This window comes from Lissotriton vulgaris, chromosome 5 (genome assembly GCF_964263255.1).
Source record: "Lissotriton vulgaris chromosome 5, aLisVul1.2, whole genome shotgun sequence".
Taxonomy (NCBI): Eukaryota; Metazoa; Chordata; class Amphibia; order Caudata; family Salamandridae; genus Lissotriton; species Lissotriton vulgaris.
In genome coordinates, this window is record NC_141693.1 from 688,584,734 (window position 1) to 688,599,711 (window position 14,978).

A 14,978-nucleotide genomic window follows, 5' to 3' on the forward strand; every position below is an offset into this window, starting at 1 on the left:
CCCTAGACATATCCTTTGTTCGTGACGTGGTCCTTATACCACTATTTTAGTATATGGTTTGACGTGCCCCTAGGGCATTACTGTATATTGTGCAACTTATTGTATGATAATTGAGTATCTTGTTATGTGCTTGTGCCTCTGACCTCATAAAGAGTTCAGAGGGGTTGTGTTAGAAATAAATACATATATATTTTATATATAACCTGTGTGGTGTCCTTTCATTTGATATTAAAGGGGTTACATATGGTAAAACAGCTGGCTTCACATGCCCTCTTGAGTTTAGCCTAAGACCGCTTTGTCCATGCTACCACTAGGATAGCTGGTCTATAAGGTTGATTTTATAACCATCACCATAAGGGTTGTTTGGACTGGTGCAAGGTGCTCACTAGAATAGTGAACATCATATACCAGGCCAACTTCTCACATTGGTGTGCAGCGGTTGGGATAAGAGCTTGCTGTTGTTTTACCAATTGTAATCTTTGCTAAATCATTTGAAAGATCACATTAAGTACCTATAGGTACATATAACAAGACGAATAATACTTAAGTTCTACTGCACTTAGTTGTTGTAGACCAAAGGGCTTAGCACACCCTGACTACAACTCCTAGAGAGGTTTAGTAGGAAACACTCAGCGTAGGTAGGTGCACACACCACACCTCACTAGATCATGTCTGCCACAGGTGAACCTAGTGTGTCTCTACCTGTGGGAGGTGACCCTCCAAGGGCACCCTCCAGATTTGACTTCCCCTCAGAGAAGGGAACACCAGGCTAGGATTAGAGAAGTTAATCTCAGAATTGAGAGAGAAGAACTTGCCCTAGCCAAATAGAAGCTTGCTCTTGCAAGAGAGAGGAAGTTAAGTGGATTAGAGTCCATTGGTGGCAGCAATATCCCTAAGAATAAAGACAGGTCCTATGACAATAGACACCTGAGTAAGATTGTGCCCCCTACAAAGTTGGGGATGACATCCACAAATGGATAACTGCTTTGGTGAAGGCCTGCAAAGTACAGCAGGTACTCCAAAGTCAGTGAGCAGCAATCTTGTGGCTCTCCTTTTCAGAAAAACATAGAGATAAGCTCCTCACAGTTAGTGATGAGGATGCTAAAAACTACTCTTCCCTGGAGAGTGCTCTAATTGATGGGTTTGGCTTAACCACTGAACAATATAGGTTGATGTTCAGGGATACCCAGAAGACACCGACTCAGGCCTGGACTGATTTTGTCAATTGTGCTACTAAGGCTCTGAAGAGCTGGTTATTGGGCAGCAAAGTACATGACTATACGGAATTGTACAATTTGATTATGAGGGAGCAGATCCTTAGTAATTGTCAAAACCAGCTTCTACACCAGCACCTGGTGGACTCAGATCTGACCTCTTCACAAGAATTGGGTAAGAGGGCAGAAAAATGGGTCAGAACCAGGATTAGGCCTAAAAATCAGGGTAGTGACCAGACGAAAGATTCACCAAAGCCTCAAGAGAAGGGTGGGGATAAATCAAAAGACTAGTCCTCCACAGGGCCCCAAAACTCCAATGATGGGCGTGGGTCCCAAAACACTTCCTCTAACTAAAAGAAACCTGATTGCCATGCCTGTAAACAGCCTGGCCACTGGAAGACTGACAGCAGTTGCCCAAGGGCCAACAATAAGGAAAACATTCCCCCAAGTAAAGCTTGTAGGAGAGTAGGGTCTGCTTTCCTATGGTCACCCCACTTTTTGCTTTTTGCTTCACTGGTTTTCGACTTAATGTGGCTGTGGGCCTGCTAATCAGACCCTCAGCCCAGCTGTTCTCTCTCTAAATTCACTACAATATACTTTAGGTGCATTACCAATTGGATACTGGGTCACCTTATGAGCCCCTGTACAGTGTATCTTAGGTACCCAGGGCATAGTTGTATCCAAGGCCTACCAGGGGCTGTAGCATGTAATATGCCACCCCTGGCTGGCCACTCACATTGACACAACTGGCTGATCACTCAGCTAGGGCAGGGTCATGTAATCACCCCTTGCTTAGATATAGTATACCTATATCTAACCTTGTATCTAGATACATATACACCTATAAGTCACTCCTATGGCAGGCCTTAACAATCCTGGAGGCAGAGTGCTTGGTTTTATGTGAGATGGTGCTCTAGCATGAGCTGAGCCTGTCTGAAGTTTCGGAACCATGTCCTTATAGCTGTTCTAGGATATTGCCATACCATATACTCTTAAGTGCATTATGAACCTCGCGGTTAAATGCTAACTCTGGTTTGGTTTTATCAAAACATATCATGTAAGGTGTCATAAGCTTTGGAATACTACCCCTTCGCCAGTTCTGGTGATGGGGGTAGCATTCCACCCTTCTAGAGGGAGAAGACATGTTGTTCCTACTAATCCCGGTTAAAGTTAACCAGAGCCTCAGCATCACAAAATGGGTGCTGCTGCCACAGACACAAGTCTGACCTCCTGCTGCTGGGAGTCCTTCCAGCAAGGGAGGCTTGGACAATAGGTTTCCTGTCTTGGGAGGTGCTAGCACAACCGCAGACAGGCCATAGTGTATTGGGGCAGGGAGGGCTGAATGAAACGAGACACTGCCTGGGGCACACAATGTGTTCCATGCATAGTCCGGTTGAAACCAGTTGCTGGGGCACTCAAGCCCAAGCTGTGGCGCGAAACTGGACAAAGGGAAAGGGTGTAACCACCCCCTTCCCTGGTCCCACCCATAGGAGGGACCGAGCAGGTAATCCAGCCCCTAAATTTGGTATATAGGTAGGAGCTGAGTCTAGAGACTTTAGATTTATCCTGACTGAAACTTGAAATGAAACTCTGGACCTTCGAAATTCTACCTGAAGATAGAAGACTGAAGAATCTCCCTTGTGGTCAAGGAGTGACCACCCTGTGTAAGCAGGCACCATCAAGCGATCAACAGTTTGCTTTGTCGACGCTCCCGCTGGAGCCCAAGCACAGAGCCTGACAAGACCCAGACTTCCTTCAGCTCGATCCACAGCCACAGCAAAGGTGAGACCTGTGGAGGCGACAAGAGACGTGGGACCAGCCATCTTGGAAAGCCTGCAAATTGCTTTCCGTACAACTTCTGAGGCACCCTGAAAGTTGTGCATTAGGGATTGAGAAGCCCGAGCCCCGAGCACCAACTGCACCGAAGATTAGCCCTCCACACTCCACGAGTGCCATGTGGGGCCCTTCTGCATTTTCCTGCTTGACGCGTTTGTCCGGTCACTTGCCCGTTGGCTAGTGGCCTCTGTGAGGATGAAACCTTGAATCTATTTCACTGGTCTGGTTGCTCCAGACTGGCCCCTGCTTCCCTGAAAAGGAGAAGCCCATCAGACCTTGCTGGTCTGATCCAAAAGCCATCTTCGATACCTGCATGGGTTGCCTTTGCCAAGTCTTGTTGACTCCAATCCGGAAGCCGACACAGCCGACAGCGAGATCTTTTATAGGTCAATCCGTGTCCAGCTCCTGGTTGTTGTCGACACCTCCTGTTCTACGTGGCTGCAGAGACAAGCTTCACACCATCACCTAATTGCTTCGCAACATCGCCTGGTTCCTTCCTGGTCACTGGCTAGTGACCCAGACTCTGTCCCCTCTGCTTTCAGGTACTCTTCATCCTCAATCTGCCCTTGGATCCAACTGGAAACTTCTCTCCTGGTCGCCTGCAGCATCTTTCTCCAAGGCTCCATAGGATTCCACGACAAAACCCGACACACTTTGACACCTATGCACCCACTTCCTGTGGGTGAGGTAATGCGAGTTCTCCGGTGCTCCTGTGGGTATTGACTATCCTAGTGTCTGAGTTTCAAGTAGCTTTCTCCTAGTCCATCCGAAAGTGCCCTAAAAAAACTAGTTTCCAATTCTTTCGTTCCCCTTCTAACTCAATGGTAACTTGCGTGTGTGTAAAGACACTGCACACGCCTCCCATGGGCCTCCTGCTCCCTATCCTGTGGTAGTACAGCGTAGCCCCAGCGATTCTCTAGGCCCTAGGCCTATCCTTTGTTCGTGACGTGGTTCTTATACCACTATTTTAGTATATGGTTTGACGTGACCCTAGGGCATTACTGTATATTGTGCAACTTATTGTATGATAATTGAGTATCTTGTTCTGTGCTTGTGCCTCTGACCTCATAAAGAGTTCAGAGGAGTTGTGTTAGAAATAAATACATATATATCTTATATATAACCTGTGTGGTGTCCTTTCATTTGATATTAAAGGGGTTACATATGGTAAAACAGCTGGCTTCACATGCCCTCTTGAGTTTAGCCTAAGACTGCTTTGTCCATGCTACCACTAGGATAGACGGTCTATAAGGTTGACTTTACAACCATCACCATAAGGGTTGTTTGGACTGGTGCAAGGTGCTCACTAGAATAGTGAACATCATATACCAGGCCAACTTCTCACACATGTATGACTCAATTGATAGATATGTCATTCATATGAGCACACACAAACACACACATGCACACACACAAACTTCATTGGCAATTCTATCACTTGCCATTTACTAATACTTTACAAATATTTCATTATTAACACTCACAGCATTAGCACAGGACAAAATAATTCACATCTTTCACAGTTTTCCCATTTGACACACACACCACACTCACTCACTTTATTTACATTCAGATCATTCACACATTTGCATACATCATATTTGCTCACTATTTGCTCTCTCAACATGCACCTATACCATTACACAATGGTCATGTGCAACAATCAATACATAGAAATGCATTGCTGCTCTTACCAGTCATACACACTCACAGACATCATGTGACCAGAATGCTATGGGTAGCATGGTTATATCACACACACACATGCAAGCATTATCCTACAAGACCATTTCAGGATTGGCTCCTTCTCTATCCCTACTCCCATCACAGTGTGCGTGTTGTTGTCTAGAGACTTTGAGGAGTCCAGACTCAGAGCAAGTAGGGTGCACTGCTGGTTGGGGGAGAAAGTACCCTTGGATCCAGGGGGTCATTGGGGGCCAAAACAGCCCCCTGTTACCTTCAGGAAAACCCACACAGTGGTATTGCTGAGAGGTCTGCGGAGGCCATGCCCTCTGTCTCCACCACTCTGCAAACAGTCCTTCTGGTGCACAGCAGGTTGGGTGATAAAGTCCCCTCAGATGCTGAGAGTTCTTTGATGCCATATGCCCTCCTGTTTTCTCCAGTAAGCCTGACACAGCAGGATTTCTGAGAGCCGCTTGGAGCCCCAGCCCCTTTTCTCCATCATTCTGCAAATGCTAGTTAAAAAAAACATAGAAATTCACTTAAAAAAACAAAGGTTACAGGGACGTTATAACCACTAAGAAGGGGACCCCTGATGTTGAATGATATGCAGGTGAAGCGGTGGAAGACAACCAGATTAATACTAAGGAAATCAACCTGCCTATATATAGGAAATATATAGTCCGAAAGTAGGGTCAAACAATATTAGACAACACTAGGCTAACAGAGTGAAAAACATATATAGATGAATAATACGAGTATTATTCATCTATTTATGTTTTTCATTCTGTGAGCCTTGATAAAATTTAATGAATTATAATGATGATAATAATACAAAATAGAAATTTTGTAACAATGTTATCCTTGGAATTATTGTGATTATGTCCCCTGATGTGGGCACCTGACCCGCAATTTGGCTCAGTTGGGAATTTAACCAACTCTGTTGGGCAAATTATGGAAGGTTGATGACATGGCTTGAGGTGTGAGTAGCTGTGTGGTTGAAGCTCCTATTGTCCCTTACTGTTATGTTAGCTATAGCCAAAATGGAGTTCCTACCCAAATTTCTGTACTTTTTAATTAATTTACTGCTTCCCTTACTGGTGTTCGTCTGCAAGCGACTTTGATCTCACCTTATTTCATTGGTGTGGGCAAGTAAACTGCCTCTGGTGGCATGGGAGATACCGACCCTCCCTTTCAAGCAGGGTGGGTTGGAGCCTCTGGACATGGGCCTCTACTTTTACAGTGCGCGAAGCGAAACTTGCCCATTACTGGTTATATTCTACGCAGTTCCAGCCCCATATTGCACCTGTACACAATCATGCTGCCCGCTGCCCGCTGCGAATGGCCTTGTATATTTCCTCAGACACCCGTGTACTCAGCTAAACATGGTGGCCTGTACGGTCTGGGAGTGCAATGAACTGTAACACACATTTCTACGTAGCTTATAGCACACTCTGACTGGCATCCCACAGAATGAGCATCATTGACGCAAGGGAAATTACTGACCCTACATTCATCCACACATACATACATGAATGATGAAAGACATGACACAGCAGTGCGTTACTGGATGTTTATAGCACATCCAGTGCAGTTCTGCAGCTGGAGCGGTACAGGACAATGCCGAACACACTGCACAAAATGAGCCCATGGAGGGCCAGCCAGAGTCCATCCAGGGATGACAAGTACTGTGGAAGAGGAGGGGTGTAGTCCGCAGTCTGGTCGCCGTGTCATTGGTCATCAAACAGGATGTGGCAGTCCATGTCGTAGTCCAAGGTGAGTGCATCTGTGTGAATCGGGGATCAGTGGAAGGTCATGAGGCCATGTGCGGGACCAAGCAGAAACACACCACGTGGTGGAAATGAATGCTACTGAGTACTTCCGATCACACGCACATCCCCGCCCACAGGCCTATCCACACCAGCACCTGATGTGTCACTGCCACACAGTGCAGCTGACAATCCACCTCCGGCCCCTGATGTGTCAGTGGCACACAAAGTCGCAGCCGGTACAGCAAACCCCCAGGTGGAGCAGAGCACACCTGGGGGTGTTGCTGTACCAGCTGCGGCACTGTGTGCCACTGACAAATCAGGGGCCGGAGGTGGATTTTCGGCCGCACTGTGTGGCAGTGACACATCAGGTGCCGGTGTGGATAGGCCTGTCGCACTGTGAGGCACTGACACACCAGGGGGCAGAGGTGTGGATGGTGTGGGGGCAGCAGCATTCAATAGCGCCACGCCTTGTGGCAGCAATGCCATAATGAGGATCTGTAGGGCATGGTATATCTCAGCTTCATTCCGCTGATGTGCAGCTGTGGCTGCCATCCTTTCTGCCTCCATCCACACCATGTCCTCCATGAGCCTCCACATGTGTGCCAGCTCATGGCTGGTTTCGCTGAAGCCACTCTGAGCGGAAAGGTGTTCTTCTCTCTGCGTCATGACTATAGCAATGTCAGTCAGGGCTCGTTGGAGACCATGGAGCGGGCCTACACACCTAAGGATGGTGTCTAGTTTGGTAGTCATGATGCCGAAGCCCAACAGCACCTGCTCTACGGTCTCCCTCTGGCACTCCAGCACACCGCGTTGGAAGGCCATGTGTTGTTTCCGGGGGTCTTGGGGGAGTGTCGGGCTGTGGGTAGCTCCTGCTGGGTGCTTTGGGTAGTGCGTGAGGTCTCCTCGATGTATCTGGGCTGCCCTGATCCTGGAAGTGAGCGGCGGATGAGGTCAATGATGTCTTGGATGGTTTGGGTGTCGATGCTTGTGTTGTCCTCCTCGTCATCAGTGAAGAGTGGCTGGGACTGCTCTGCAGGAGGTGTTAGCAGTGCCCCTGTGATGTGAAGGGGAGATGGTGTATTACAATGCGTCCACATGTATGTAGCCGCATGGTACATGTTGACATTCAGACAGCATGGCATTGTACATTGTGACAGTCTGTAGATCTGGGCGAGGACCCGGAGTCATTGTGGGTGCGCACTGTATTCTGCTTGATTCTGCATGTGTGCCATTGTGCCCATCTCCACCCGTCCCCCCAGTACCTGGTGGTCACTCATCCTGTTGCGGTTGTGTTGTGTCCTGTCGTGCAGTGTACGATCCCCCAACTCTGGTCACAGTCTCACACTGATGACTGTCGACAACAGCTCCTCCATGTCATCCAGCTCGAGCTGTGGTGCTGGGCCTCCATCTCCAGTCTGCATTGCTACCTTCTGGTTGGCGGAGAGTTTCTCCTTGGTACTCAGCTTGATTTAATTCCATCGCCTCTTGACCTCATTTATTGTCCTCTTGTACTCACCGACGGCATTCACCTTGTCTACGATGTCCCACCGGATTCCATTTTTGGTGCCCAATGACATGTTGGAGGTGTTGAACAGTTGTTGATGGTATGCCATCACCTCCATGATTATGATCCTGTTCGCCTGCGGACTGAACTTCGTCTTCCTCCTCTTCTTGTCCTTGCCCTTCCCTTTCCCGGAGGTCCCGGGCTGATCGACCGGGGTGCTTGTGGGGTTGCGATCGTCCACTGCACCTGATCCGGCTGCCTCCATGGTGCTTGGATGCTGTTCAGTTTGTGTTTGGGTGTTTTTTCTACTTTTATGCTGATTTGTCCTGCCTGCCAGATGTGTGTTGCAGGCCTGGCGCTGCTTATCGCTGATTTCCTCATCGCACTTTGGCCCATCGCAGGTTTTTTAGTGTTGTGGTTTGTGTTTTTGTCTCCATCGAGGTGGTTGTGTTGTATATGAATCTAGGACCCTAGTGTAATTTTCCCGAATCATGCCCATATATAGGTATAAATCACCCTATCCTTATATAGGCATAGAAATCATAACCATATTTAGACTTAGCCTATGCAGTCCAAATATGGCATGGCTACTTCCACTAGTTCAGAGAATCCACAACGATTTCTTGGAAAAATCCGCCTTCAGCAGTCAGGGACTTCCCCTTGCTTGAATATTGATCTATCCAAGTTCTCAAGGAGTTTTCAAAGAACTGAGTCTTTGATGACGTTATTATGTCCAACCTTACGTCAATCTCAGCACCTTTAAGGTATAAAATAGCCCACACTTGCCCAGGCAAACACACAGTGGTTTGGAGTAGTTCGACTATCTACTTACCCGACGCCCTGCCGAAGGAAGCCGATCCTCCAGCAGACGCACTGAGAGAGACGCTGTCTTTTCTCCTGCCGAGAAATCCAGCTCCAGTGTTTCAGGCTACCCTTGCGGGTTGCAGGGAAATCGAGTTCTGAGAGAGAAATACAAGACCTCCTTCATTCTAAACCAAGGTACGGAGCTGATTAGACCCGTAGAGAATTCTTGGAAGAGATTCTTGGCAAAGAATACTAAACTTAAGCTACACCTCGCTTACTTCTGCCCTTGTACTAGACTTAGGTTAGGTACACCTGGGTAGGCGTATTTTAGAAGCACCAGTTGAGTACTTTTAGTCCTATTTATTAATGTATGTATTTTATGTTATTTTATATGGCTTAGACACCATACCATGCTTATACAGTATTTTTTTATAATACTGTTCGTACTATACGCATTTTACTTTGCAACTAGTATTACGATTGTAGGAGTTCATTTCTTATGCTTGAGAAAGAAGACCGTTCAATTAAATGCCTTTTATTGAAAACACCCGTCTCTCTATCTCTCTGCACCTCTGGTAAAACGAAGCATGCATGATTGACTGAGTGAAATAGCCATCTATTGTTTCCGTGACTCTAGAGATTGATTTCTTATTCTTGGGAAACAAAGTTGTCATGTTTATGCGGTTGTCAGAAACTAATCCCTTCTTGTGAATTTGAGAAAGTTTCTAGTGACCTCTGAGCTAGCTGGTACTCACAATTAAGTCTAATATATTCGATAGAGACCTAGTCGACCTCAGTCCTACGTCTAAACTGTAGTATATGTTATTCCAATGCGCAGAACCTATTGGGAATATAGGAACTACACTACATGGCCCCCAATGTTTGGTAAGGCGATAATTTAACGCTAGATACTAAAGTAACTCAGTCGTGCTTTTCACACAGACCCCTTTTTTCCTGTAAAATACTCAAATAGATGTCTGGAGAGGGTGAAAGGAAACTATCCGACCACAACTGAGTAGGACGAAAATCCTATGTATTAGGTTTTGGTTTGTTCAACGTTGAAGGATATAGTGTTCCGTAAATATTGTGCACCTTATCTTTGTTTCCTTGAAAACTTGCTCTGCAAACTTTCAGTCAACAAAATAATGAATAGTGATGAAGAATTAGCTCATGCTGTTTTAGACGACACAAGCCTCTGACAAAATGACCCGGATGCTATAATCATCCCGGCAAATGTAAGAAAAACTATAACTTACAAACTCATAAATAATGGAGTATCTTCAAGAGGTGGTAAAGTAATCTTTGTTATAGAGGCACATGAATATCAGCAGACAGAGGTATTCTATTCATGGATTCAGTTTCCTGCAGCAAATGCAGTAACACATGAGTTCCACTACTACAAAGTAGAGGAACCTCCCATGGAATACGTTCCTTACGAGGACATTGACATTCCATTAACTTACCAAGAGCATCAGCTCTGGTTTGAAGGCGCCCTACAACATCAAAATCACATTACCAGGCTCGGTCCACTCGGTAGACCAGGAGCAACATGGCCGGTACTAGCCAGTTATACACCACATCCTGACATTGAAAACATGACAGGTCAAGAACTGTTAGCGCAGCTAAAACAGTTAATTAAAATACATAGACAATTGGTTTAATATGTCATGCGGACCTTAACAGTCCAACCAACTGTAACGATTGCACAGCAAACCCCTCACCAGGGGAACACAAACGAAATCACACCACAGACTATACAATCAGTCATTGGTAAATTGCCTGCAAATAGGGAACAAATTCTGTTTTGGTTAGCACAGAAAATTACTCAAATTGAGGCAGTATTCCCTGATAGTACACCTCATGAGAAACACAGAATTCTGTTTACCAATGGGGATAGCACCACATGTGGAGGACTGCGACACTTGGGGTATAGTCTTTGCTTCAATCTACACAAAAACACATGGTGTTCCGTCTATGGCGGTAATACCAGACATCCTAAGACAGATTAAAAATGAATACGGACCAGAACCTGCCTTAAATCTTGGTATGAAATTACTTAAAGATTTCAAACAGGTCTCGGCTATACTATTAGCCAACATAAAAGGTGAAGCAGCATCGGTGGCGATCCGCCAAAAGCTAAAAGAAACAGATATAACAGAGCAACCATATGAACTTGCAAGAATTATTGAAAAATCATATGAAGAACTAGGTAGAGATAGTTTGGGTGGAAAACCGTTAAAACCACAACTAACTGAAAATCCTGAGAAAGTTTTCCTTAAAAATATTCTCACTACTCCTAAAAAGAAAACAGTGAGAAAACACTAAACAGACACTTCCTAACGAGAAGCATCCTCAGTCCAGAGGAAGATCTCCCCAACGGGGAGGTAGGTCCCCCCAACGGGAGCCCTCTGAAAAGAGGTACAACCTCAGAAATAAGGATAATTTGAGAAAATATGATAGATATCAAGATATTGATACACGTTCCTCTCGTACCTTTCAGACTTCCTCACAGAAATCCGAAAGAAGAGGACAATCAGAACAGAAAGAAGAACGCATGAAGTCCAAAGACGAACAGCACGTTCCCAAAAATAAGAACACTCAATTCACCAAGAAGAAGGTAGCAAGCGTTAAGATCAGACATGCCGAGGATCTTGAGGACACAACTCAAGAACGGGGAGTGGGCCCTGACAATGTTAGACAGCGCAGCAGAAGGCACCAGCTCGCAAGATCTTGAAGGGTCATCTGGAGACAGTGGACTTGAATGAATGCATTCAAGTTGAAACTGCCGACACCAGGGTTAGTGTACCCCATAAGTTATATGAAATAACACTCCGGATGGAGGGGGACATACCTAGGAAAGTGAAAGTACTCTTTTGGGAGAAGCTATCTAGGGGTTATGACATTCTTCTAGCTGAACAAGACTGGCCACCTGAATTTGTCAGGGAGTGCCCATATGGTGAAGAGATAATTATGCCAGCCTTCTCTAATCACATTCCAATTCATTAAAAATACACCTATGCCAGAAAATGGGCTGTAGCTCAGGCTCCAGCATTATACAAAAATCACGTAGGATGGGATGAGGATTCTCCTCACCACAAAATCCAGTTAAAAACTCAACCTAGTATGCAAAGGCAATATCCTGTTAAACAAGAAGCTAAAAAACAAGTCAGGGAGATTTTAAATCAACTTGAATACCAAGGGGTGATTGAAACATGCACCTCATCTATGAACAATCCTTTGTTTCCTGTCTCTAAGCCAGACAAAAATATCGTCTAGTTTTGGACTACAGGCACTTAAACTCTTGTTGCAAAACTTTTGCAGTACAAAACGCACACAGTGCAGCACTGATGAATAACATCGTGCGCAAAAAATATAAAACCACATTAGATATTTCTAACGGTTTCATGATGAGGCATTATTTTATGTCGATGACATCTATCTTACAGATGATGACTTGGACGTGCACTTGAAAAGACTGAACATCATAATACTTGGGTTCGCTTCTGAAGGGTACAAATTCAATTTTAAGAAATCACGAGTTGCCCACCACAACGTCCTATTCTTAGGATATGAACTTTCAAGTGAAGGCAAAAGCCTGGCAGCAAACTTCCTAGAGAAATGTGCGGCTCCAACCTCCAAAGACGCTGAAAAACCTACAGTCAATTCTAGGTTTCCTGAATTTTGGAAGAACTTATGTTCTGAACTACGCAGAAAGGGTTAAACCTCTCTACGAATTAATCAAACCTGATTTCAAACCAGCTAATTGGACTCAAAAACACACAGAAATTTTGCGTTCAGTGCAAACAGACATGTTAGCAAAGACACAATTACAGACATGCGACAAAGTGCGCAACCTTGTGATCCGAATCATCCCAAGGAGATGCGGATTCACATACCTGACCTTTAATGAAGGTGAAAAGGTACCAATAGCATACAAATCACACTTGTACACACAAGCTGAAATGAAATTCACTTTTACAGAAAAAATTCTGACAGCGGTTCAAACTGCAGTGGCAAAAGTGAGAGCTCTCGCGCAGGGTAAACACATTATGATCGTTACACCTGTATCTGCCTTAGAGGCAGTGACGAAAGCAAGCATTCCAAATGCTAAGGCTTTACATCCGAGATGGATAAAATGGGTTAATTCTCTTGCCGCAACAGACGTTGAATACGTTTTTGACCCCTACTTGAAGACACAAAAATTCCTACAATACGAAAACGAATGTCCTCTGCTGACCGAAATTCTGCCTCTAGAACATTACCGTTGTATAATTTATACAGACGGATCAGTACAGCCCGTGATTGGGGGTAAACAAGCCCATAGTGCTGCATGCGCGATTGTTAAAGGTCGCTGGCACGAAGTTAAATTCAGACCTATGGTCACTAAAACTCAATCACTCGGAGACTGTACAGCTCAGCGAGCTGAATTACAGGCTTTCAAGATGGCGCTTCAAAAAACCGATCGCGAATTCCCCACACTCATAGTGTGCGATTCGTATTTCTGTGTTGAATATTACAACGGACACTTGCAGAACTGGGTTCAAAACGGTTTCAAAAATGAAAAAAGGTGGCAAAATTAAGCATAAAATGCTTTGGGAACAAGTAGTTCTATTACAGAAAGAACTACAAAAGACTCACGTGATTCATACACTGAGTCATCAGCGTGATGGCATTCACGTTGAAGGAAATTCATTGGCTGATGAAGCCACAAAGGCAGCTGTGCAAACGGCTTCCGTAGCTACGATCACTCATTCAAAAAGAGTAATAGACGGTGAAACATTGCTAGCAGTAAAAGCCTCAATGAAAGGCAGCTATGCAGCATTACCTTTGAACTATCCACTCACATATACATACATAATTGATGCAAACTCCGTTCCTTTTGCTTGAATCCCTGGAGTGGGGGACAGAGTAATTCCAAACAGGAGCTGGAGAGGTGCTTTGGTTCACGAATCACATAATGGGAGAGGGTCTGACACATCAAGGGATCTTAAAATCTCTAATAGAATTAGAAGAGATGTACCGGTGGCCAGGAATGAGCGTCCAAGTTTACGAGTTTGGAATCAACTGCGATACCTGGTACGGATATCATAGCTTTGAAAACCACCAGATACCTGACTACAGTGTATCCAGCCCAGTTCAGACATCATTGTTAGACAGCATTAGACTATCTACACGCAGACGTCACGATGGATGGATGCGGTCCCAGAACTATTAGGACAAGATTTATTTGGATGTGGTGCAGCGCTCGGCTGACGCCCGAACTGTTATAAAAGATTTGCAAGTCTTTATCGGCACATACGCAATCAGCACGCTACATTCGGACCAGGGTCCTGCATTTAGCTCTCGGGCTTACAAGGAGGCCATGGCCAGTTTGGGCGTTGCATTGCGGTACTCAAGTCCATTCCATTCTGAGGAAAATGCGGTAGTGGAAAGAAAAATCTGTGACATAAAGCAATCTATAACAGCTAGGGTATTAGGTTTGGGTGATGGGTGGGTCAAACATCTAATAAGCTTCCAACGTAGACTTAACAATCTGCCAAGAAATTCTCTGGGTGGAATCACTCCATATGAATCACTGTTTGGTACTCGAATGATAATCGAAGACATCGATTGACATACTTCAGTGGTGGAACAAAAACCCTTTGATATCAAAGATCGTTTAGCTATTTTACAGGATTTAAATGAAACAAGAAGAAGTCTGAGTAACACAATTCAGAAGCAAATGACCACTTAAGAAAAGCCACCTGTCCCAGCAAGACCTGTCTGGATTCCAAAGATTGGGGATCTGGTCAGGGAAAAAATTGCGGTGAAGAAGGAATTTGGGCCTTCTTACAGAAAAGCAGTACCTGTCTTAGCGATCCACGGAACGAGATCAGTGTTACTACCGCCCCTTGCTGGTAAAAGGGAGAACAGAGTTGTGTCAATCAACCTAGTCAAATCACATCATGTGGCCGATAATAAGTAGTAGGCCCAGTGGACTCCCAAGATGTAGCAGACGACCTAATCTTGCTACAATCCAAGAGGTTCAAACTGAAAGACTTATCACCTTTGATAAACCTGCAGTGAGAAAAGAATGACTATGCAAAAAATCCATGAAACTTGTGCCTCTTGAGACCCAAATAACAGTTTGTCAAGAAACACCTGTCTACAATTATATAACCTCTGACT